We start from the raw sequence: 23,654 nt of genomic DNA, 5'->3' as shown, positions 1-23,654 counted from the left end.
GCATGTATTTTTTGGATTACCTATGTAAGTCTTTTGCCCATATAAAAATTAGATTATTTTCTTTTTATCCAGAGTGTTATTTGTATGTTTTAGATGTGAGTTAGTTGTTGGATATGTAATTTGCAAATATTTTCTCCCAGTTGGTGGCTTGTCTTCTCACTCTCTTAACAGGGTCTTGGGTAGATTAAAAGGTTTTAAATATTAATGAAACCAAATATATCAGCTATTTTCTTTTATGAATAGTGCCTTTTGTGTCATGTCTAGGAATTTGGCACTTAACTCTGGGTCTCAAAGATTTTCTCCTATGTTTTCTTCTAAAGGTTTTATGGCTTTACATTTAGATTTATCTGTGATTCTGTTTAATTTTTGTACAAGGTATAAGGTTCAAATGGATTTTTGGTCTCTGTTGTCCAGTTGTTCCAGCACAATTTTATAAAAATGTTATTCTTCTTCTACTGAGTTGCTTTTGAATTATCATTTCAAAAGAAGCTTGTCTTACTTGCTTGGGTCTATGTGTGGTCTCCTTATTCTGTTCCATTGATTTACACTTTATTCCTCTTATATCATATGCTGTATTGATTGTTGTAGATATTGATTATGTCTTAAAAATAGGTGGTGCGATTTCTCTGGCTTGATGCTTCCTTTCAATATTGTTTAAGCCATTCTAATTCATTTGTGTTTCCACATAAATTTGAAGATAAGCTTGCCCATATTTATTTTAAAAATCTTGCTGGGATTTTAACAGGGTTTACACTGAATTTACACATCATTTTGTTAAGAACTAGCATCTTCAATTGGAGAAATAACTCCAGAAAGAATGAAGAGACGGAGCCAAAGCAAAATAGCACTCAGTTGTGGATGAGGCTGGTGATAGAAACAAGGTCTGATATTGCAAAGAGCAATATTGGATAGGAACCTGGAATGTTAGGTCCATGAATCAAGGCAAACTGGAAGTGGTCAAACAGGAGACGGAAAGAGTGAATGTTGACATTTTAGGAAGTCAGCAAGCTAAAATGGACTAGAAGGGGTGAATTTAACTCAGATGACCATTATATCTACTACCGTGGGCAAGAATCCCTTAGAAGAAATGGAGTAGCCATCATAGTCAACAAAAGAGTCCAAAATGCAGTACTTGGATGCAATTTCAAAAATGACAGAATGATCTCTGTTCATTTCCAAGGCAACCATTCAATATAACAGTAATCCAAGTCTATGTCCCAACCAGTAATGCTGAAGAAGCTGATTGAACGGTTCTATGAAGACCCACAAGACCTTTTAGACCCAAAAAAGATGTCATTTTCATTATAGGAGACTGGAATGCAAAAGTAGGAAGTCAAGAAACACCTGGAGTAACAGGCAAATTTGGCCTTGGAGTACAGAATGAAGCAGGGCAAAGGCTAATAGAGTTTTGTCAAGAGAACAGACTGGTCATGGAAACACCCTCTTGCAACAACATAAGAGAAGACTCTACATGTGGACATCATGAGATGGTCAACACCAAAATTGGATTGATTATATTCTTTGCAGCCAAAGTTGGAAAGCTCTATACAGTCAGAAAAAACAAGACTGGGAGCTGATTGTGGATCAGATCATGAATACATTATTTCCAAATTCAGACTTAAGTTGAAGAAAGTAGGAAAAACCACTAGACAATTCAGATATGACCTAAATCAAATCCCTTATGATTATACAGTGGAAGTGAGAAATAGATTTAAGGGACTAGATCTGATAGATAGAGTGCCTGATGAACTATGGATGGAGGTTCATGACATTGTACAGGAGACATGGATTGAGACCATCCTCAAGAAAAGAAAATGCAAAAAAGCAAAATAGTTATCTGAGGAAGCCTTAAAAGGGCTGAGAAAAGAAGAGAAGCAAAAAGCAAAGGAGAAAAGGAAAGATATACCGATCTGAATGCAGAATTCCAAAGAATAGCTAGGAAAGATAAGAAAGCCTTCTTCAATGATCAGTGAAAAGTAATATAGGAAAACAATAGAAGGGGAAAGACTAGAGATCTCTTCAAGAAAATTAGAGATACCAAGGGAACATTTCATGCAAAGATGGGCTTGATAAAGGACAGAAATGGTATGGACCTAACAGAAGCAGAAGATATTAAGAAGAGGTGGCAAGAATACATAGAAGAACTGTACAAAAAAGAGCATCATGACCCAGATAATCACCATGGTTTGATCACTCACCTAGAGCCAGTCATCCTGGAATGTGAAGTCAAGTGGGCCTTAGAAAGCATCACTACGAACAAAGCTAATGGAGGTGATGCAATTACAGTTGAGCTATTTCAAATCCTGAAAGATGATGTTGTGAAAGTGCTGCATTCAATATGCCAACAGATTTGGAAAACTCAGCAGTGGCCACAGGACTGGAAAGGATCAGTTTTCATTCTAGTCCCAAAGAAAGGCAAATGCCAAAGAATTCTCAAACTACTGCACAAATTGCACTCATCTCACACACTAGTAAAGTAATGCTCAAAATTCTCCAAGCCAGGCTTCAGCAATATGTGAACCGTGCACTTCCAGATGTTCAAGCTAGTTTTAGAAAAGGCAGAGGAACCAGAGATCAAATTGCCAACATCCACTGGATCATTGAGAAAACAAGAGAGTTCCATAAAAACATCTATTTCTGCATTATTGACTATGCCAAAGTTTTGACTGTGTGGATCACAACAAACTGGAAAATTCTGAAAGAACTGGGAATACCAGACCACCTGACCTGCCTCTTGAGAAATCTGTATGGAGGTCAGCAAGCAATAGTTAGAACTGGACATGGAACAACAGACTGGTTCCAAATAGGAAAAGGAGTATGTCAAGGCTGTATATTGTCACCCTGCTTATTTAACTTATATCCAGAGTACATCATGAGAAACGCTGGGCTGGATGAAGCACAAGCTGGAATCAAGATTGCTGGGAGAAATATCAATAACCTCACATATGCAGATGACACCACTCTTATGGCAGAAAATGAAGAAGAACTAAAGAGCCTCTTGATGAAAGTGAAAGAGGAGAGTGAAAAGGTTGGCTTAAAGCTCGGTTCTGAAAACTAAGATCATGGCATCTGGTCCCATCACTTCATGGCAAATAGATGGCGAAACAATGGAAACAGTGTCAGACTTTATTTTGGGGGCTCCAAAATCACTGCTGATGGTGACTGCAGACATGAAATTAAGACACTCCTTAGATGGAAAGTTATGACCAACCTAGATGCATATTAAAAGCAGAGGCATTACTTTACCAGCAAAGGTCCATCTAGTCAAAGCTATAGTTTTTCCAGGAGTCATGTATGGATGTGAGAATTGGAATATAAATAAAGCTGAGCACCTGAGAATTGATCCTTTTGAACTGTGGTGTTGGAGAAGACTCTTGAGAGTCCCTTGGACTTCAAGGAGATCCATCCAGACCATCCTAAAGGAAATCAATCCTGAATTTCATTGGAAGAACTGATGTTGAAGCTGAAATTCCAAAACTTTGGCCACCTGATGCAAAGAGCTGACTCATTTGAAATGACCCTGATTCTGGAAATGATTGAAGGCAGGAGGAGAAGGGGACAACAATGGATGAGATAGTTGGATGGCATCACCGACTCAATGGACATGAGTTTGTGTAAACTCCTAGAGTTGGTGATGAACAGGGGGGCTTGGCATGTTGCGGTCCATGGTGTTGCAGAGTTGGACATGACTGAGCGACTGAACTGAACTGAACTGAACATCTTCCATGTGCTAACTCTTCCAAACGTTAAACATTATATTAATACATTTTACTTGCATATTTTTTATTTAAAATGTATTTGTGTTTTTCATTTTATAAATTCTTCAAATGTTTATAAAATTCATTCACCAGTCTTCTTGAATCTGTAAATTTGTCATTCACAAAATTTGGAAAATCTTTGGCTGTTATTTCTTCAGATATTTTCTGCACTTATTTATTCTCCTTGCCTTCTGAGATACCAATGTGATATATATTAGAACTGTTCATATTGTTTCATAGTTCCTTGAGGTTCTGTTCATTATTTTTCACAATTTTTTTCTCTCTTCTTTAGATTGAATTTCTATTTATCTAATTTTAAATTTACTGAATCTTTCCTTTGTCATCACCGTTCTGCTCTTTGGCTTTACTGTGACTTTCTTTATCCATCAGAGGGCAGACAGAGTGAAAACCACAATCACAGAAAACTAACCAAACTTACAACATGGACCACAGCCTTGTCTAACTCAGTGAAAGTATGATCTATGCCGTGTAGGGCCACCCAGGACAGATGGGTCATAGTGGAGAGTTCTCACCAAACATGGTCCACTAGCGAAGGGAATGGCAAACCACTTCAGTATTCTTGCCTTAAAAACCCCATGAACAGCATGAAAAGACAAAAAGATATGACACTCAAATATGAACGCCCCAGGTCAGTAGGTGCCCGATGTGCACTGGAGAAAAGTGGAGAAATAACTCTAGAAAGAATGAAAAGATGGAGCCAAAGTGAAAACAATGCCCAGTTGTATATGTGACTGCTGGTGAGGGTAAAGTCCGATGCTATAAAGAACAATATTGCATAGGAACCTGGAATGTTAAGCCCATGAATCAAGGTAAATAGAAAGTGGTCAAACAGAAGATGGTAAGAGTGAACATCAACATTTTAGGAATCAGTGAATTAAAATGGACCACATTGGGTGGATTAAATTCCCTTAGATGAAATGGAGTAACCATCACAGTCAATGAAAGAGTCTGAAATGTAGTACTTGGGTGCAATCTCAAAAATATCAGAATGATCTCTGTTCGTTACCAAGCCTAACCATTCAGTATCACGGTATAATCCAATTCTATGTCCCAACCACTAATGCCAAAGAAGCTGAAGTTGAACGGTTCTATGAAGACCTCCAAGACCTTCTAGAACTAACACCCAAAAGTCCTTTTCATTATAGGGCAAAGTGAAGTCGCTCAGTCGTGTCCGACTCTTTGCGAACCCATAGACTGTAGCCTACCAGGCTTCTCTGTCCATGGGATTCTCCAGGCGAGAATAGTGGAGTGGGTTACCATTTCCTTCTCCAGGGGATCTTCCTGACCCAGGGATCGAACCCAGGTCTCCCACATTGGAGGCAGATGCTTTATCCTATGAGGCACCAGGGAAGCCCTGGAATGCAAAAGTTAGGAAGTCAAGAAATACCTGGAGTAACAGCAAGTTTGGCCTTAGAGAACAGAATGAAGCAGGGCAAAGGCTAACAGAGTTCTGCCAAGAGAACGCACTGGTCATAGCAAACAGCCTCATCCAAACAACACAAGAGATGACATTGCACATCACCAGATGGTCAATACTGAAATCAGATTGATTATATTCTTTGCAGCCACAGATGGAGAAACTCTATACAGTCAGCAAAAACAAGACTGTGAGTTGACTGTGGCTCAGATCATGAACTCCTTAGTGCCAAATTCAGACTTAAATTGACACAAATAGGGAAAACTACTAGACCATTCAGATACGACCTAAATCAAGTCCCTTATGATTATACAGTGGAGGTGTCAAATAGATTCGAGGGATTAGATTTGATACACAGAGTGCCTGAGGAATGATGGACAGAGATTCATGACATTGTACAGGAGGTAGTGATCAAGACCATCCCCAATAAAAAGGAATACAAAAAGGCAAAATGACTGGGGAGGCTTTACAAATAGCTGAGAAGAGAAGAGAAGCTAAAGTCAAAGGAGAAATGGAAAGATATACCCATCTGAATGCAGAGTTCCAAAGAATAGCAAGAGAGATAAGAAAACCTTCCTAAGTGATCAATACAAAGAAATAGAGTAAAACAATAGAATGGGGAAGACCAGAGATCTCTTCAAGAAAATTAGAGATACCAAGGAAACATTTCATGCAAAGATGGGCACAAGAAAGGACAGAAATGGTATGGACCTAACAGAAGCAGAAGATATTAAGAAGACGTGGCAATACACAGAAGAACTGTACAAAAAAGATCTTCACGACCCAGAAAATTACGATGGTGTAATCACTCACCTAGAGTCAGACATCCTGGAATATGAAGTCAAGTGGGCCTTAGAAAACATCACTATGAACAAAGCTAGTAGAGGTGATGGAATTCCAGTTGAGCATTTTCAAATCCTGAAAGATGATGCTGTGAAAGTGCTACATTCAATATGCCAGCAAATTTGGAAAACTCAGCAGTGGCCACAGGACTGGAAAAGGTCAGTTTTCATTCCAATCCCAAAGAAAGGCAATGCCAAAGAATGCTCAAACTAAAGCACAATTGCACTCATCTCACATGCTAGCAAAGTAATGCTCAAAATTCTCCAAGCCAGGCTTCAACAATATGTGAACTCAGAACTTCCAGATATACAAGCTGGGTTTATAAAAGGCAGAGGAACCAGAAATCAAATTACCAACACCCACTGAATCATAGAAAAACAAGAGAACTAAAAAAAAATGAAACACCTCTACATTTGCTTTATTGACTACATCAAAAGCCTTTGACTGTGTGGATCATAACAAACCGTGGAAAATTCTTAGAGATGGGAATACAGACCATCTGACCTGCCTCTTGTGAAATTTGTATGAAAGTCAGGAAGCAACATTTAGAATTGAACATGGAACAAAAGACTGGTTCCACATTGGGAAGGGAATCATCAAGGCTGTATATTGTCACCCTGTTTATTTAACTTATATACAGAGCACAAATGCCAGGTTGGCTGAAGCACAAGCTGAAATAAGATGGCTGGGAGAAATATCAATAACCTCAGATATACAGATGACACCACCCTTATGGCAGGAAGTGAAGAAATGGCCTCCTACTCCATTATTCTTGCCTGGAGAATCCCCTGGACAGAGGAGCCTGGTGGGGTACTCTTCATAGGGTTGCAGAGAGTCGGACATGACTGAGCAACTAATACACACATCATCCCACTCATTTGGTGTTTATCTTCACCTCATAGATCAGTTATAATAGCTGCATCAAGGTCTTTTTCTTAAAATTTGAACATCTGTGTCATCATAAGATTGGCATCTGTGGGTTATCTGCTTCCTTGAGAAAGTTCTTTTTTGGTAATTTAAATTGTATTTGACATAATTTTAATCCAAAGAATGACTGTGGCTTCTGTTAGAATCATATGGAAGATATTTATTTTATGTTTTTACATGCAATCAGCTGACCTTCAGAGTGCAAATTCTGTATCATTTTCTGCAATGATGGTTTGTCACAGCGTCAGTTCAGTTTTCAGTGCCTTTGTTTGGCTTCTTTGGGTTTACCTTGCAAATAGGGACTTGGCCCACAGTGGATACTCAAAATATTTTTTTCTTTATTTTCAGTTTTTAGTACAGCTTGTTTGAAGCTGAATCATATGGAAATAATAAGCTTTGAAAGTCTGTTAATTGTTTAAAAAATGATAAGCTTTGACAGTCTGTTAATTGGTAAAAAAATAATATACCTTATCTCTCCAATAACAGGTATGTTTCTTCAGGGAATGGAGTATAACGTGTATTTTGCAAAGTTATATATATTAAAGAGCACCCCAGTGGATTTTGTTAAATGTTTAAAGAGAGTAAAAATTCTAACATGCTACCAATTTCATTTTTGGCATTTGTTTCTTACACTTATTTTCCATATGATGACTAATAATTTGAATATCTGTGGCATATGTTGACTTGATTTTTTTATTTGCCTATAGAAGTACTTGTTTATATGCTGCTTAGATTCAAAATCATATGCTTCCCATTTTCTTCCTCAATCCCAGTGTAACTAAGTGCACTTTGAAATAAAACTTTTTAAAAATCTACATTTACAACTATAATAGTTTAATACTTTTGCTATAAAATTCTAGTCCGTTTACAGACTAACACATACCAACTTAAATATGGAAAATGATCTGTTTAGTGTGATAAGAACAGCTCTTTAGTTTTAAACATGTTGAAAATTGAATCTAATATTACAGTGTTGTGCCTTTGTTTTAAATTCATGCTATTTTTATATTGTGTAACTTTCTCATTCATGGAAATTTTTAAAATGTTCTCCATTATAGATACAGTGACTTAAAATAGTTTGTCATTTAAAAAATTTAATTGAAAATCCAAAGAACTTATCAATGCTAAAAAGAAATGAATTATTGAACCATGAAAAGACATGGAGAAACCTTAGATGCATATTGCTAAGTGAAAGGAAGCAATCTGAAAAAGCTACATACTATGTGATTCCAACTCTATGACATTCAGGAAATGGCAAAACTTTGGAGACATTAAACATATTAGTGATTGCTGAGAGTAGATAGAAGAGAGAGGAATGAATACTCAGCACAGAGAATTTTCAAGGCAGTGAAAATACTTTTAGGATACTATAATGATGGGTATAAAACCCATAACATGTACAACATCAAGAGGTAAGGTGCACTGTGAACTTTGAGTAATTATGACAAGTCAGTGTGGGTTCATCTATTGTGAGGAATGTACCACTCTGCTGGGGAATGTTGCTAATTGGGGAGGCTCTGTATACATGTGTGGGGGATGGGATATACATGAAATCTCTGTACCTTTCTCTGAGTTTTATTGTGAACACAAAATTTCTCTAAAAATCTTGTCTATCTAAAAAAGAAAAAAAACTAATCAGCATTTCATGTAGTACCAATAAATGAAATAAAACTTTATATCCTCAAGTTTAATATGCTTTGCATAATTAAAAAGATTTTGAAGTTGTGACATATCTTATAATTATTAATAAGGAGAAATTTAGAAACAATTTGTGCTTGAATATCATGCCCTTGAACTGCATGAGTCTACTTATGTGGGAATGTAGTTCCGTAGTATTTGCTAAAATACTACAGAACTACAGGACCTGTAGTTGGTTGAATCTCTGGATACAGAACTGCAGATATTAAGGAACCAAGTGTACCGGAATGTGGACTATAAATAATCCCTGGATTTTTGACTTGGTGGAGGGTCAGTGCCCGTAACTACTGCATCGTTCTGTGTTAGCATGTTCTTGTTTGCAAGAAAGCATATTCATATCATTACTGTCATACTACTACTGAGACTTGAGGATATAAAGTACATAAAATAGTTCCATCCTGGCATGGTCAGTCTATTTATGTTTCTTTTGTGTGATTTCAACGAGAAAAAATGGACAGATTTGTGTTCGTTCTGAATATAGGTAAGTAGTTAGCTACTTAGGTAATCCCAATACCTCTAAATTCTTTAAAATAATCCTGCAGTTATCTCAGAGGCAGATGTTGATAGTCCTCATATTTGAGAACCATAGGATGAACTTATTTTTAAGCCCCATTTTCCTTTTATCTATTTATTTTTTGGGCTTCCTTTGAAGGCTAGAAACATAGTAGAGATTTTTTTTTTTTATTGTACTTTGTTCAGATTAAATTTAGAACCCATTTAAGGGTACTACCTAGAGAAGGAAATGGCAGCCCACTCCAGTATTCTTCCCTGGAGAATTCCATGGAGAGAGGAGCCTGGAGGGCTACAATCCATGGGGTTGCAAAGAGTCAGACATGACTGAAGCACACATGCAAGGATCCTTCAGTGGAATTTTTGTCTATCATTTGAAGAAAACTATATTGTGGATAGTATTTGAGATTGTCACATGTGTGCTTTGGACTCTGTGGGAGAGGGAGAAGGTGGGATGATTTGGGAGAATGGCACTGAAATATATATAATATCATACATGAAACGAGTCGCCAGTCCAGGTTCGATGCACGATACTGGATGCTTGGGGCTGGTGCACTGGGACGACCCAGAGGGATGGTATGGGGAGGGAGGAGGGAGGAGGGTTCAGGATGGGGAACACGTGTATGCCTATGGCGGATTCATTTCAATATATGGCAGAACCAATACAATATTGTAAAGTTTAAAAATAAAGTAAAAAAAAAATAGGTTTATCTTTACACTTAAAGAACTTGCATGAATCATACACACTCTCAGGTAAATTAATAATGGCCTTCATGACCAAATAAAACAAGCCTTTGTTAAAATATCTTGCAATATCACCAATTCAACTAAAAAGTAAACACCTGATAAGATTTAAATTTTGCTTTTTAGGACAAGTTGACTCAGTTAAAAGCCTATGGAGAGTAGTTTAATTTCCTTTTAGTGGTTTAATTTCCTTTCCTAAGTTACTCTCATTAGTAGAGTTTTAAAGATATATATGTTTTAGTGATGATATGAGTATAATAAAATATATTCAATATGCAGGTCATACCCTTACTGCAATAATACACTTCTGTTAGCTCAGCTGGTAAAAAATCCACCTGTAATGCAGGCGACCCCAATTCAGTTCCTGGGTTGGGAAGATCCCCTGGAGAAAGGATAGGCTACCCACTCCAGTATTCTTGGGCTTCCCTGGTGGCTCAGATGGTAAAGAATCTCCCTGCGATGCAGAAGGCCTGAGTTTGATCCATGGACTGGGAAGATCCTCTAGAAGAGGGCATGACAACCCACTCCAGTATTCTTTCCTGGAGAATCCCATGGCAGAGGAGCCTGGTGGTCTACATTCCATGGGGTTGCAAAAGTCAGACACAACTTAGCTACTAAGCACACAGAAGATGCTGCATTTCATCCACGGCCACAAGAATAGCACCTGAGCATTTATCACTGATCACATAGTTTACTCTAAAAAGGAGTTTTTAGCTTTACCAGGCTGTCATTATTAAGCTCTATCTGAAATTTTTTAAACGTATCTCAGCACCAAGTACAAGAGCATATGATTTCTATCAATCTATTTATAGAACAATGTACCAATCTCACTTTATTATATGTGTTTTTAATATAATAATGATTGTGATCATTAAAGTGTATCTGCTTATTATTGAATGAACAATTCAAAAATTCCATTTCTAATATCCTCTTCATTTCAAAATACAAATCATAGAGAAGAATTTTAGAAACCAGAAGTCCTTACCTTCTCCACATTTATAGGAAATTACATTTTTAGATGACAAGCTCAATAAGTTGAAAGTCACCATGGTAACTTTTATAATAGTCACAAGTCATAGAAAATTACCTTAATAATCAAAGATTGATTACGCATTGTGGGAACCAAACAGGAAAAGCAAACAGTATGCCCTAGCCTGTCTGTTTTCTCTATTCTTCTGGCACTGCCAATCTTATACAAGATATAGGCAGTACTCTGTTTCACAAACTAAGTTCAGTGCAAGTAGAACTTTGAAAATATTGAACCAATATATGTCAGTGTCTCTCTGTACCTCATCCCCACCCAGAATCTGCAGTCATTCCATCTATAACAGGAGAGAATATCATCTTAGGAAGAAAAAAAGAATGGAAGTGATATTGTTTACACATTAGAAGAGGTAGGAAAACAAAAAGAAGAAGTAAGAAGATGTGGCTTTCCAGAAGGTGAAATATTGGAAGAGGAATATCAGAAAAAAAAGGAAAGGTCAGGTATCAGTGTTTGCTTCTCTAAGAACAGAAGGGTGTAACTGAATCATCCAAAAATGTATGCAAGATACCACTTGTATGACTATGAGTCCTTTTATGTAGAGGTAGAAAGAGCTGAGGGTTGGGATTTAGAAGCAGGAATTTGCAGGCCTTTTTTGATCTCCTTTACTTCTGTGACCCATTCAATAGGCCATATGAGTGATTTTGGATGACTTTAGTTGAGAGAAGTGTTTAGCCCAATTACCATATTGATTCAGCTATCTATTCATATTATAAATAATCCTTTTATAAAAGCATTGTGCCTATATTCTCTCTTCTTTGTGAATGTGTACTTTTGGATTATAATCCTAGAAAGTCAAACACACGAGTGTCTCTTTAATTTTACTTGATATACCAAATTACACTGTTTAGAGTTTGAACTGTTAGATATTCCCACCAGCCATAATCTGAAATAATTTACGTTCTCCAGTCTCACTGATAGAGTATATTATTGAATTTAGTATTTTTGCCAGTCATATAGGTGAGAAATAATGCATCTGTTGTTTTAGTTTTTCTTAGTCTTAGTGAGAATGGATATATATTTTTTCCACTTAAGGGTTTTTTGCATTCTTTTTTTGGTGAATGGTCCATATATTTTGACTTTTTTCATTCAGCTTTGGTCTCAGTTTTTAAGGGCTTACAGACCACCTGATCTGCCTCTTGAGAAATCTGTATGCAGGTCAGGAAGCAACAGTTCGAACTGGACATGGAATAACAGACTGGTTCCAAATAGGAAAAGGAGTACGTCAAGGCTATATATTGTCACCCTGTTTATTTAACTCATATGCAGGGTACATCATGAGAAACGCTAGACTGGAAGAAACACAAGCTGGAATCAAGATTGCCGGGAGAAATATCAATAACCTCAGATATGCAGATGACACCACCCTTATGGCAGAAAGTGAAGAGGAACTCAAAAGCCTCTTGATGAAGGTGAAAGTGGAGAGTGAAAAAGTTGGCTTAAAGCTCAACATTCAGAAAATGAATATCATGGCATCCGGTCCCATCACTTCATGGGAAATAGATGGGGAAACAGTGTTAGACTTTATTTTTGGGGGCTCCAAAATCACTGCAGATGGTGACTGCAGCCATGAAATTAAAAGATGTTTACTCCTTGGAAGGAAAGTTATGACCAACCTAGATAGCATATTGAAAAGCAGAGACATTACTTTGCCAACAAAGGTTCATCTAGTCAAGGCTATGTTTTTTCCTGTGGTCATGTATGGATGTGAGAGTTGGACTGTGAAGAAGGCTGAGTGCCAAAGAATTGATGCTTTTGAACTGTGGTGTTGGAGAAGACTCTTGAGAGTCCCTTGGACTGCAAGGAGCTCCAACTAGTCCACTCTGAAGGAGATCAGCTCTGGGATTTCTTTGGAAGGAATGATGCTGAAGCTGAAACTCCAGTACTTTGGCCACCTCATGTGAAGAGTTGACTCATTGGAAAAGACTCTGATGCTGGGAGGGATTGAGGGCAGGAGGAGAAGGGGACGACAGAGGATGACATGGCTGGATGGCATCACTGACTCGATGGATGTGAGTGTGAGTGAACTCCGGGAGTTGGTGATGGACAGGGAGGCCTGGCGTGCTGCGATTCATGGGGTCACAGAGTCGGACACGACTGAGTGACTGAACTGAACTGAACTGAATTGAAGAGACCAAGCACAGGTGATCATGAAAGTAACATTGTAGTTACATTCTGAACATATTTTCAGAAATCTGAAGAAATAATAGATCTTAAAAGCAAACATCAGAAAAGGATCAGAACAGTTTCAAAGTTTGTATTAGTATTACTAGATCCTAAGAAAAGCTTTTAGATCAACAGCTTTTAAAAAAGGGTATGTAAACCAGATAACATGAAGTAATTATTAAAAAACAGTCTATCTTGATTACAGGTATATTATTAAAGCATAATAATTGTTAGTGTGATAAATTTGAAATTTCCTTGCACAGTTTTAAGTATGTATTACTTTTTCCTTTGCCCTTATACAAAGGAAAAAAATATTTCCGTTTTCTTTTAATTATAGGAATGCAGGATTCAGACTCCTTTTTCTTTATTTCTACCTTTATTCCTCACATCTGGTATGGATTAAACAATTCTAGGTCCCTGGGCTTTAACTATGACTTGCTGAACAGAAATCTGATAGCTCATTCTTTGAATTCCTCAATTCTAGAAAGGAAAGAAAAATATCCAATTTTGACATTTTAGCAGGCTTTCCTCTGCTTTCTGCTAAAATGTTACAGTTTCCTGATGTTTACATACATTAACTATCACACAGTTACACAACTGAGGTGGTCAGAGTACTAAAGTTACAGTCCTTCCTAGAGCAGACATATAAAAATCAGAATATAAACAACTTTGTAAAGAAACATGAAGCTCAGAAGGAGATAAAAGGAGTTGGGTTTATTAACTTTATATCTCAAGGAAAGTATATAATGGGTTTTAAAAATTCATTTCATCAGGTAATGTATTGGTTTTCCATAAATGTTGATGATTATAATTACCATATGTAATCTGTTTTTCCTTGTGGAAATGAATCAAGTTTATAAAAATGAAAAGGTTCTGCTTTGATAATGATGTGACATGGTTTATGAAATGAAACTGCTATTCTTTCAAAAATTTGGTTGAATAGTGGAGCTATTTTGGTAACAAATTATTGCTAAATTGTTAGTTAAAACTTAGTAGAGGAGAATAGCCATTGCCACTCACACGTTTGTCTTGTGGCTTTTGGCAATGATGTTGGAAAATTAAGGCCGCCAGTGTGTTCTTGTTAATTGTCCTTGTTATTTCTCAAGAAAACCTCCTCAAAACCATTGTGGTTTCAGTTGGACTGTGTGTAACACAGTGTCCCAGGCTCTCACTCTTCACTAGGAACCTAAGGATTGGTGTTCATGTTCCTTGTGGCTTCCTTGAGATAAATATGCAACAAGAAGTATTGAACCTAACCATTTTATTATCATCAAGGACTTTTGCTGCTTTTGTAAAATTTGCCAATCCACTCATTTTATTGTTCATGTCTGTTTTCCAGATTTCTCTTTTCCTCATCCCATGTGGCAACATAATTTAGTTTCTGAAAAACATGTGGCTTATCATCTATGCTTATTAGTGCCTAGATTAAATCACAGAGCCCAAATACGTAAAGAACTTAGTTCTAGTTTAGGCTCTTCCACCTACCTGAGTCACTGTGATCAGATTTCCAGAACCTGTGATACCTAGTGGAGTGTACAATGAAAAGGCACTTATGAAACTTCTTGAGACTTGTCTGAAGAATAGACTGATACTTACAGTTTTTGTGTTTTCTTTTTGCTTAAAATTCTAATGCAGTGGAACAAATAAGAACACTCTTGGTTTTATCTTAAACTAGAAATTTTGAATGTTATTTTTGATCCAGTATTTGAGGAGCAGCCTTTATAATAGCTATGCTAATGCTTCTTGCTTTTATAGATCACAGGCAAATGATAATATGACCAAGATAAGTTAGTCTTTGCACTTTTATCTCTAAAGAGTTAATTTTCCTATCAGTTCATTTTCCAGCAGAGAACAGTGCACTAAAACGGGGGCAATTGGCATGAGTTTAATAAGGTATTTTTAAAAGATAACAAAACCAATACAATATTGTAAAGTAAAAATGATAATAATAATAGAAACCAACAGGGAAGAATGAATAGGCCCAGGGCTAACAGTATGGGAAGTTAGGCTTGAAGGAGCCAGTGGGGAGAGCTATAGGATGGTTATACAGGGTTCCTAGCCTTTGGTAGAATAACACTAGTAACAGTTGCACTGACAACTAGCTACCTCAGCAGGAGGGGAGTTGTACCCCAACAGCTCTCTCCTCCTACCCTTTGAATCCTAAGAACTTATTGTTCAAACATAACCAAATCTAAAGGGTAAAATATTTTTGTATTTGTTTATAGAAAGCAACATCCTGAGTTTTGGAACAAGGTAAAGAAGCCTGGAAGAAGGACATAAAGAGACAAATGGGGAATGACCAATACCTCTGTAACTTGAAGCTTTTTAACCTGAAGATCTCAAAGTTCCTTTCTGCTTAGCAGTTCTGCCTGACTCTTACCTGTAGTTCTTTGCCACACCTCAAATATATTTATGCAATTTTATATGGCCTTATTGTATTATATCAATTGTGATTTATCATTTCCATAATGCTTTACTTAGAGCATGTTTTACAGTCCTTTTTGTTAGTTGCAATTTTATTTTTTACTGTTGATAATATAATGATACAAAGGGGAATAATAGACTGTGAGAAGCTCAGTGATAAAGAATCCTCCTGTAATTCAGGGGACCCAGGAGATGAGGGTTCGATCTCTGGATCAGGAAGATCTCCTGAGGAGGAAATGACAACCCACTCCAGTATTCTTGCTTGAAAAATTCCATGGACAGAGGAGCCTGGCAATCTGCAGTCCAAAAGGGGTCCCAAAGAATCAGACATAACTAAGCATGCATGCACAAATGAGAATATCACACTAATATCTTGAGTACTATACAAAGCTAATCCAATAAATTGAAATGTATGATTGTTCAAGTTTTTATTTGTAGTCAGAGAGTACACTAAGGATATGATTGATTCTCTGATAGAATTAAGAATTATGCCTTGTTATATTTTTTGTTTCTATAAATACATAGAGTAAGGCAGGGAATAGGTTTAAATTCTGGGAATTTTAGATGATACTTATTCATGTGTTTATAAAATATATAGTGCCATAGAAATGTACAACATGGAATGTCTGGAGAGGATAGATATTTTTATCTTCTATCACAGATATGTCTCTGTGAGAAATGTCTATAATTCCAGGGATTTTCTAAAAGATGACTAAAACTACTCACTAATACTGACAACTTTGTCATCATCAACATGAGCATGTTTCTCTATATTACTAGGAAGGATAGAGCTAGAAAGTTCGAAATCATAGTTCAATGAAAAATTGGAAATGAATAAGGAACTATGTTTGAAATAGGAAGAACATATGAGCAATTATGAAAAGCAGTGATATGCAGTGTATTAGTTTGCTTGGGCTTCCTTAACAAAACACCACTGTGGTTTACAGGACAGAAATTTATTTTGTCGCACTTCTGAAAATTAGAAGTTCATAAGTATAGTGCCACCAAATTCAATTTCTGAGATGGGCTCTCCTCCTCATTTATATAATGCTGCCTTCTCATCATGTCCTCACATAGATATTTATTTACCGCATAGATAGTCATACATCCACACACACAAAATGTTCTCTGGTATCTCTTCTAAGGACACTAAATCTTTTGAGTCAGGGCCCCACTATATAACCTCACTTAATGTTAGTTACTTCTCTAGAGGCCCTTCTCTAAATAGAGTCACATTCAGGCTGGGGATTCAGGGTTTCAACATATGAATCAGTGCTTTTTAAAATTAATTTTATTTTTTATTTTATCATTTTATATTAGAATATAGTTGATTAACAATACTGTGTTAGTTTCAGGTGTATAGCCAAGTGATTCAGCTATACATGTACATGTATCGAGTCTTTTTCAAATTATTTTTCCCATTTAGGTTATTACAAAATATTTAGAAGAGTTCCCTGTGCTATACAGAAGGTCCTTGTTATCTACTTTCCATATAGTAGTATGTGTATGTCAATTCCAAACTCCCAATTCATCCATCCTCTCAACGTTTCCTCTTTGGTAACCTTAAGTTTGTTCTCTAAGCTTGTGAGTCTATTTTTGTTTCATAAACAAGTTCATTTGTATCATTTTTTAAAGCTTTCATATCTAAGCAATATCATATGATATTTGTCTTTCTCTGTCAAACTTACCTCACTTAGTATAATATCCAAGTCCATCCATATTGTTGCAAGTGACATTATTTCATTTTTTTAAATTTTATTTTATTTTTAAACTTTACAATATTGTATTGGTTTTGCCAAATATCGAAATGAATCTGCCACAGGTATACATTATTTCATTCTTTTTTGAGGCTGAGTAATACTCTATTTTATATATGTACCACATCTTTATTCATTCATATGTGATGCACATTTAGGTTGCTTCCATGTCTTGACTATTGTAAACAGCACTGCAGTGAACATTGGGAGCATGTATCCTTTCGAATAATGATTTTCTCTGAATATATGCCAAGGAGTGGAATTGCTGGATGATACAATAGTTCTGTGTTTAGTTTTTTTAAGGAGCCTTCACACTGTTCTCCATAGTGGCTGTACTGATTTACATTCCCACCAACAGTGTAGGAGGGTTCCCTTGTCTCCACACCCTCTCCAACATTTATTGTATGTAGACTTTTTGATGGCTATACTGACTGGTGTGAGGTGATATTTCATTGTAGTTTTGATTTTCATTTCTCTCTTAATTAGTGATGTTGAGCATCTTTTTGTGTGCTTCTTGGCCATTTGTATATCTTCTTCAGAGAAATATCTATTTAGGTCGTCCATCCATTTTTTGATCTTTTTTTTTTTTTTGATATTGAGTTTCATGAGGTGTTTGTATATTTTAGAGATTAGTCTCTTTCCCCCATTGTGTGGGTGTCTTTTCATCTGTTTGTTTTTGCTGTGCAGAAGCTTTTAAATTTAATCAGGCCCTATTTGTTTACTTTTATTTTTATTACCCTAGAAGGTGGGTCAAAAGAGATCTTGCTGTAATTTATGTAAAAGTGTATTCTTCCTATGCTTTCCTCTAAGAGTTTTCTAGTATCCAGTCTTAACATTACACCTTTAATTCATTTTGAGTTTATTTTTGTGTATGGTGCTAGGAAGTGCTCTAATTTCATTATTTTAGACATAGCTGTCCAGTTTTCCCAATGAAATGGAAATCCGAGTTCTTGTTTGCCAAAGCCAAAGAATGAACTTTGCAAACACACAAACACTCATGGTAGCAGGCAAACAGGATTTATTTCAGAGAGAAAGTACAAAACTTTCAGCACAGATACTGAGAGGGAGTGAAGTTCCCCCAAAAGGCGGGACTTACAGCAGTTTATATCCTTACTAGTATTGATTTTTACACTTTTGATTGGTTCTTACTTTTAACATATGTCATTTATAACCAATCTGCTTAAAGGTCACTATTTTTAAATTCACATCTTTATGGCTTCTTTTGATCCTCAGATTCGTAGTTTTCTTAGACATTAAGTCACCATCCCACAACTTTTTCTCATGATTCCCCGCCATTTTACAGTGGACCAGATGTATAGGCTAAAGATTAATGATTGCCAGTTGTTTCTCCCTCAGGCATATGGAACAGAAGTTAATTACTACCCTTTCCTGGATCTGAGTGCTGATAATTTATCAGACCAAGGACATTCCTCTGAGAGCCAGGAATTAGGACAAAGGGTATAGTTTCAGGTTAATGGAATGGGATGTTTATTGAAACAGGCCAAGGTCTCAGAGTTCCCACACTAACTGCCTAACAATTTCTACCTCACCAACACCACTTATTAAAGAGACTGTCTTTTCTCCATTGTATATTGTTACCTCCTTTGTCATAGATTAGGTGACCCATAGGTGTGTGGTTTTATCTCTAGGCTTTTTATCCTATTCCATTTATATATATAGTTTTTTTTAATTTATATTTTTGTTTTTGTGCCAGTACCGTACTGTCTTAATGACTAGCTCTCTCAGAAGATGAGAGTGGTCCTGAAATATAGCATGGTTAGTTTTAATGGGCTAGGTAATTTCATAGGCTAATTAATGGAAGGATTATTCCAACTATTTCAGGGAGGGGTCTGGGTTTTCCAGGAATTGGGCCACCACCCACATTTTGGCTTTTGCTTGACCTCAGAACTGTCATGGTGCTAATGGTGTGTCATTCAGATGCTAACATATTTACAGTGAGTGCATAATGAGGTTCAAAGTCCACTGGAGATCTAATCTTCCACCATTTTGAACCTTGCTGTTTCTAACCAGTTTTGATCATGTCCTATGGTTATCTCATTCTTTTAAAGGTTATGCCCTGCTCCTTCTGTCCTGTTTCACATACATAAAATTTGTGTGTGTGTGTGTGTAACATAGCAAGCTACAGACTGTTTTCTCATTAGTCATAGTAGCAGGTAGAGATTTATTTTATGGTATTTACAAGAGCATTTTGCTACATTACTGTCTAATTGAAATGAGAGTATTGGACCAATTACATTTATGATTAGAGTAGGATATTCCAATGGATATTTGGTATAGATAAAGAATGTTGTTGAATCCAAATTTGTGTTTTCCATGCACAGTAAGGCCAAACAAACCAAAACCTCCATGTTTAGAGCAGAGAAAGCTTTATTGCAAGGGCCAAGCAAGGAGTACAGTTGGCTCATGCTCAAATGATCTAAACTCCCAGTGGTTTTCAGGGATGAATTTTCAAAGGTAAAATTTGGATGAGGGTTGCAGGGTGCATGTGTTTCTTCTGATTGGTTGGTGATGAGGTAACAGGACAGCGTTCCAGGAAATTTGTGCTTGACCTAAAGTTGTCATCTTGCACTTGGGTGGGGGCCTTTGTTCTTATAGATGAACTAAAAGATAGGTGTCAGAATGCCATGTATAACCATTGAGGAGGAATTTGGACCCTGTTTTATCACTGCACTGTTGTTTGTGACTGCTTTCTTTTTATTTCTGCATTTCCTCACTTTTCTAATTAGTAACTGTTTGAATCTGCCCCTTGAAACTCAGGGAAGTTGTAGAAGGCTGGAGCCATTTGCGCATAAGAAAGAAATGGGAGACACATAAAGTCTTGACACCTGGAAGGATCCTTCAGGGCCCTGCTTGGTATCAAGAATATGGGCCTAAAGAGAAAGTAATAACAAAATGCTTAAGTATATAGGGATTTCCTGACCGTTTCAAACTATAAGTACTTTTTCAGTTTTAATTGATATCCATACAGCTTTTATTTTCAACTCAGAAATTTCCTCAGAATCACAGTCTGATGAAGACATCATGGGAATTTTAGCTGAAATTTTATGATTTGTTTCTATTGGATCTGGATATTAAGGCCCATTAAATATATGGCTGTCTGCTATATCAGTTTTCACCACATTGTGACTCATGCAACTTCTCCTCAGAATTCTTCAATTTGTATTGTTTTGTCAGGCCTGTCTGTGAGATTTTCAAACATTGAAAAATAGCAATTGTTAGGATTAATTTTCATTTAGGAGCTGTACCATATGTTAGAAATTTTCACCTTGTTATAATGATGTGGTATTGGAAGCAAGTCTAACTTTCTAAACATCCTTTAAATCTGGAGTTTCCAAAGTTAGTAATAGTTCTTTCTGATTATGACAGCTGAACCAGTTATTTAAAAAAATGCCAACTTTCACACAAAGTCTCAGTTATGGCTCCTCAAGCACCAGAGTAAAATTTTATGAAATCGTAGTTTGTATTTCCTCTGTCAGACAAAGTACTGTTTTCTGACCACGAAGTGAAAACTGCCTTGGACTACAATTATTGAAATACTTTTGTATTAAAGCTATTTTACTTCATAATGGATTTATCACTAATTTTAAATGGTAGCATTTTCTTTTGTATTTGATCAACATATACTCAATCTTTAATATTGAAACCAAGCAAGAACCTATGAGGCCCTCACAGTTACAGATCCTTTTCATGTCCCCTGATTCTTGTTCATTCATTCTCCTTGACCTTCCCTGAGCTCCAAAGGGCAGATTCAAACAGTTGCCTGTAAGAGAAGGGAGGGAATGCAGAAACAATGGAGGAGCAGTCATAAAAGAGGGTCCTGGTTCCTCCTCAAGAGATACATAATAATATCTTTGAGTCCTTTGGCAGAAACTAAGGCCCCCTGAGAAGATTCCTGAGAGTCCCTTGGACAGCAAGGAGATCAAACCAATCAATCTTAAGGGAAATCAACCCTGAATTTTTGTTGGAAGGACTAATGGGGAAGCGCCAGTAGCTTGGTCATCTGATGTAAACAGCTGACTCACTGGAAAAGTCCCTGATGCTGGGAAAGATTGAAGGCAGAAGTAGAAGAGGGTATCAGAGGATGCAATGGCTGGATGGCATCACCAATGAAATGGGCATGAACTTGGGCAAACTCTGGGAGATGGTGAGGGACAGGGAGATCTGCTGGGCTGTAGTCCTTGGGGTCACAAAGAGTCAGACATGACTGAGTGACTGAACAACAGCAAAGGGCCCCCACATAAGCAGAGGATGGTAACTTCAGGCTGAGTATGAGATTCTTGGAACACTGCCCGTTACCTCACCACCAACCAATCAGAAGAAATCCTCCACATGGTGGAAGATAAGGAAGACTCTGACTCCCTCCTCAAATGATTGACTGCAATTAACTTCCCCTCTTTCCCTTTAAAAGTACTTTCCCAGTCTAGCAGAGTCTTTGAAGTTGATTCTTGGACATGCATCTATCTGCCTTCTACCCATGGTGCCAACCTCCCACCTTTCCTTTCCATCATCACTTGTCTCTTGAGTAGCGAGCAGCCAAGCCTGAGTTTGGTGACAATATGATAACTGCCTCTTAGCAAAAACATACGTAAACATTTGTTGAATAAATAACAATTAGTACTCTTGTTTGGAAAATCCCATGGGCAGAGGAGCCTGGTAGGCTGCAGTCCATGGGTTCGTGAAGAGTCAGACATGACTAAGCAACTTCACTTTCACTTCTCACTTTCATGCATTGGAGAAGGAAATGGCAACCCACTCCAGTGTTCTTGCCTGGAGAATCCCAGGGACGGGGGAGCCTGGTGGGTTGCCGTCTATGGGGTCACACAGAGTCGGACATGACTAAAGCTACTTAGCAGTAGCAGCAGTAATTTAAAAAATAATGAATTTGGCTAAAAATAATATGCTTTATGCTTTTTTCCCCAAACACCAAAACAGTGAGTGATTTGTTGTTCTTCAGTCACCTAGTTGTGTCTGACTCCTTGCGACCCCATGGACTGCAGCACACCAGGCTTCCCTGTCTTTCATTACCTCCCAGAGCTTGCTCAAACTCATGTCCAGTGAGTCAGTGATGCCATCCAACCATTTCGCCCTCTGTTGTTCCCTTCTCCTCCTGCCTTCAATCTTTTCCAGAACCAGGATCTTTTATAATGAGTTGGATCTTCACATCAGGCAGCCAAAGTATTGGAAATTCAGCTTCACCATCTGTCCTTCTAATGAATATTTAGGATTGATTTCCTTTAGGACTGACTGGTTTGATCTCCTTGCAGTCCAAGGGACTCTCAAGAATCTTCTCCAACACCACAGTTTAAAAGCATCAATTCTTCAGTGTTCAGCCTTCTTTATGTTCCAACTTTCTCTTCCGTACATGACTACTGGAAAAACCATAGCTTTGACTAGTGAATGATTAGGGAAAATGTAAGCTTAAGACAACATAATACTCATTCAAATTGAGCAGCCTAGTAAGATTTAAAAAATGCTCTAAAAATTTCGGTATAACTATTTTTCATAAATATACCTTACAATTCAAGCTAATGCTGGATTTGATGTTTGTTCTTCTCTACTAATAAAACATAATGGATATAATTAGAGTGTATATAATCTTCACTCAAAATTGATAAATTTATTAATGAGATTTAAATGATCAACCCATAAAAAATGAATAGATACACATTTTTCCTGATTATTTTCTTCAGGACAAATACAGAGGTGTAGCATTTACCTTGAACTCTGTTTCTCTCATTGTTCATATTTACTACTTTGGTTAATGGGCTTCCCAGGTGGCGCTAGGGGTAAAGAACCTGCCTGCCAAAGCAGGAGATATAGACACAGGTTTGATACCTATGTCAGGAGGATCTCTGGAGGAGAGCATGGAAAAACACTCCAGTATTCTTATTTGGAAATCCCATGGACAGAGGAGCCTTGCAGACAATAGTCCATAGGGTTACACTGAGTAAGACAAGACTGAAGCGATTTAGCACACACTGCTGATGCAGGAGACATAAGATGTGGCTTCAGTCCCTGGGTCTGGAAGATTCCCTCGAGGACAGCACGGCAGTTCACTCCAGTATTCTTGCCTAGAGAATCCCCATGAACAGAGGAGCTTGGCAAGCTATAGTCCGTAGGGTCTCAAAGAGTCTGAACCTGCCTATAGCAACTTAGCATACACATACGCACTTTGGTTAATATTAGTGTGATTTTTTTGCATTTTTCTTAAAAGACAATATTTGAGCTCAGTCAGTCAGTTCAGTCACTCAGTCATGTCCAGCTATTTGCGACCCCATGAACCACAGAAGGCCAGACCTCCCTATCCATTACCAACTCCCCGAGTC

General features: G+C 37.2%; 1 protein-coding gene across 2 annotated transcripts in view; it reads left to right on the top strand.

Moving 5' to 3' along the window:
* LOC133251024 (protein FAM170A-like) overlaps positions 1-15,549 on the top strand; it is a 34,235-nt gene extending 18,686 nt beyond the window's left edge. For both annotated transcript variants that reach the window (XM_061422976.1, XM_061422978.1), the window contains exon 6: positions 15,352-15,549. The gene's annotated coding sequence lies outside the window, so the exon portion shown is untranslated. The remainder of the gene's footprint in view (positions 1-15,351) is intronic.
* The last annotated feature ends 8,105 nt before the right edge of the window (positions 15,550-23,654 follow it).

The sequence above is a fragment of the Bos javanicus genome, chromosome 7, assembly GCF_032452875.1.
Source record: "Bos javanicus breed banteng chromosome 7, ARS-OSU_banteng_1.0, whole genome shotgun sequence".
NCBI classification, from domain to species: Eukaryota; Metazoa; Chordata; class Mammalia; order Artiodactyla; family Bovidae; genus Bos; species Bos javanicus.
Note: the sequence above shows the minus strand (reverse complement) of the source record. Positions and strands in the feature narration are given on the sequence as shown.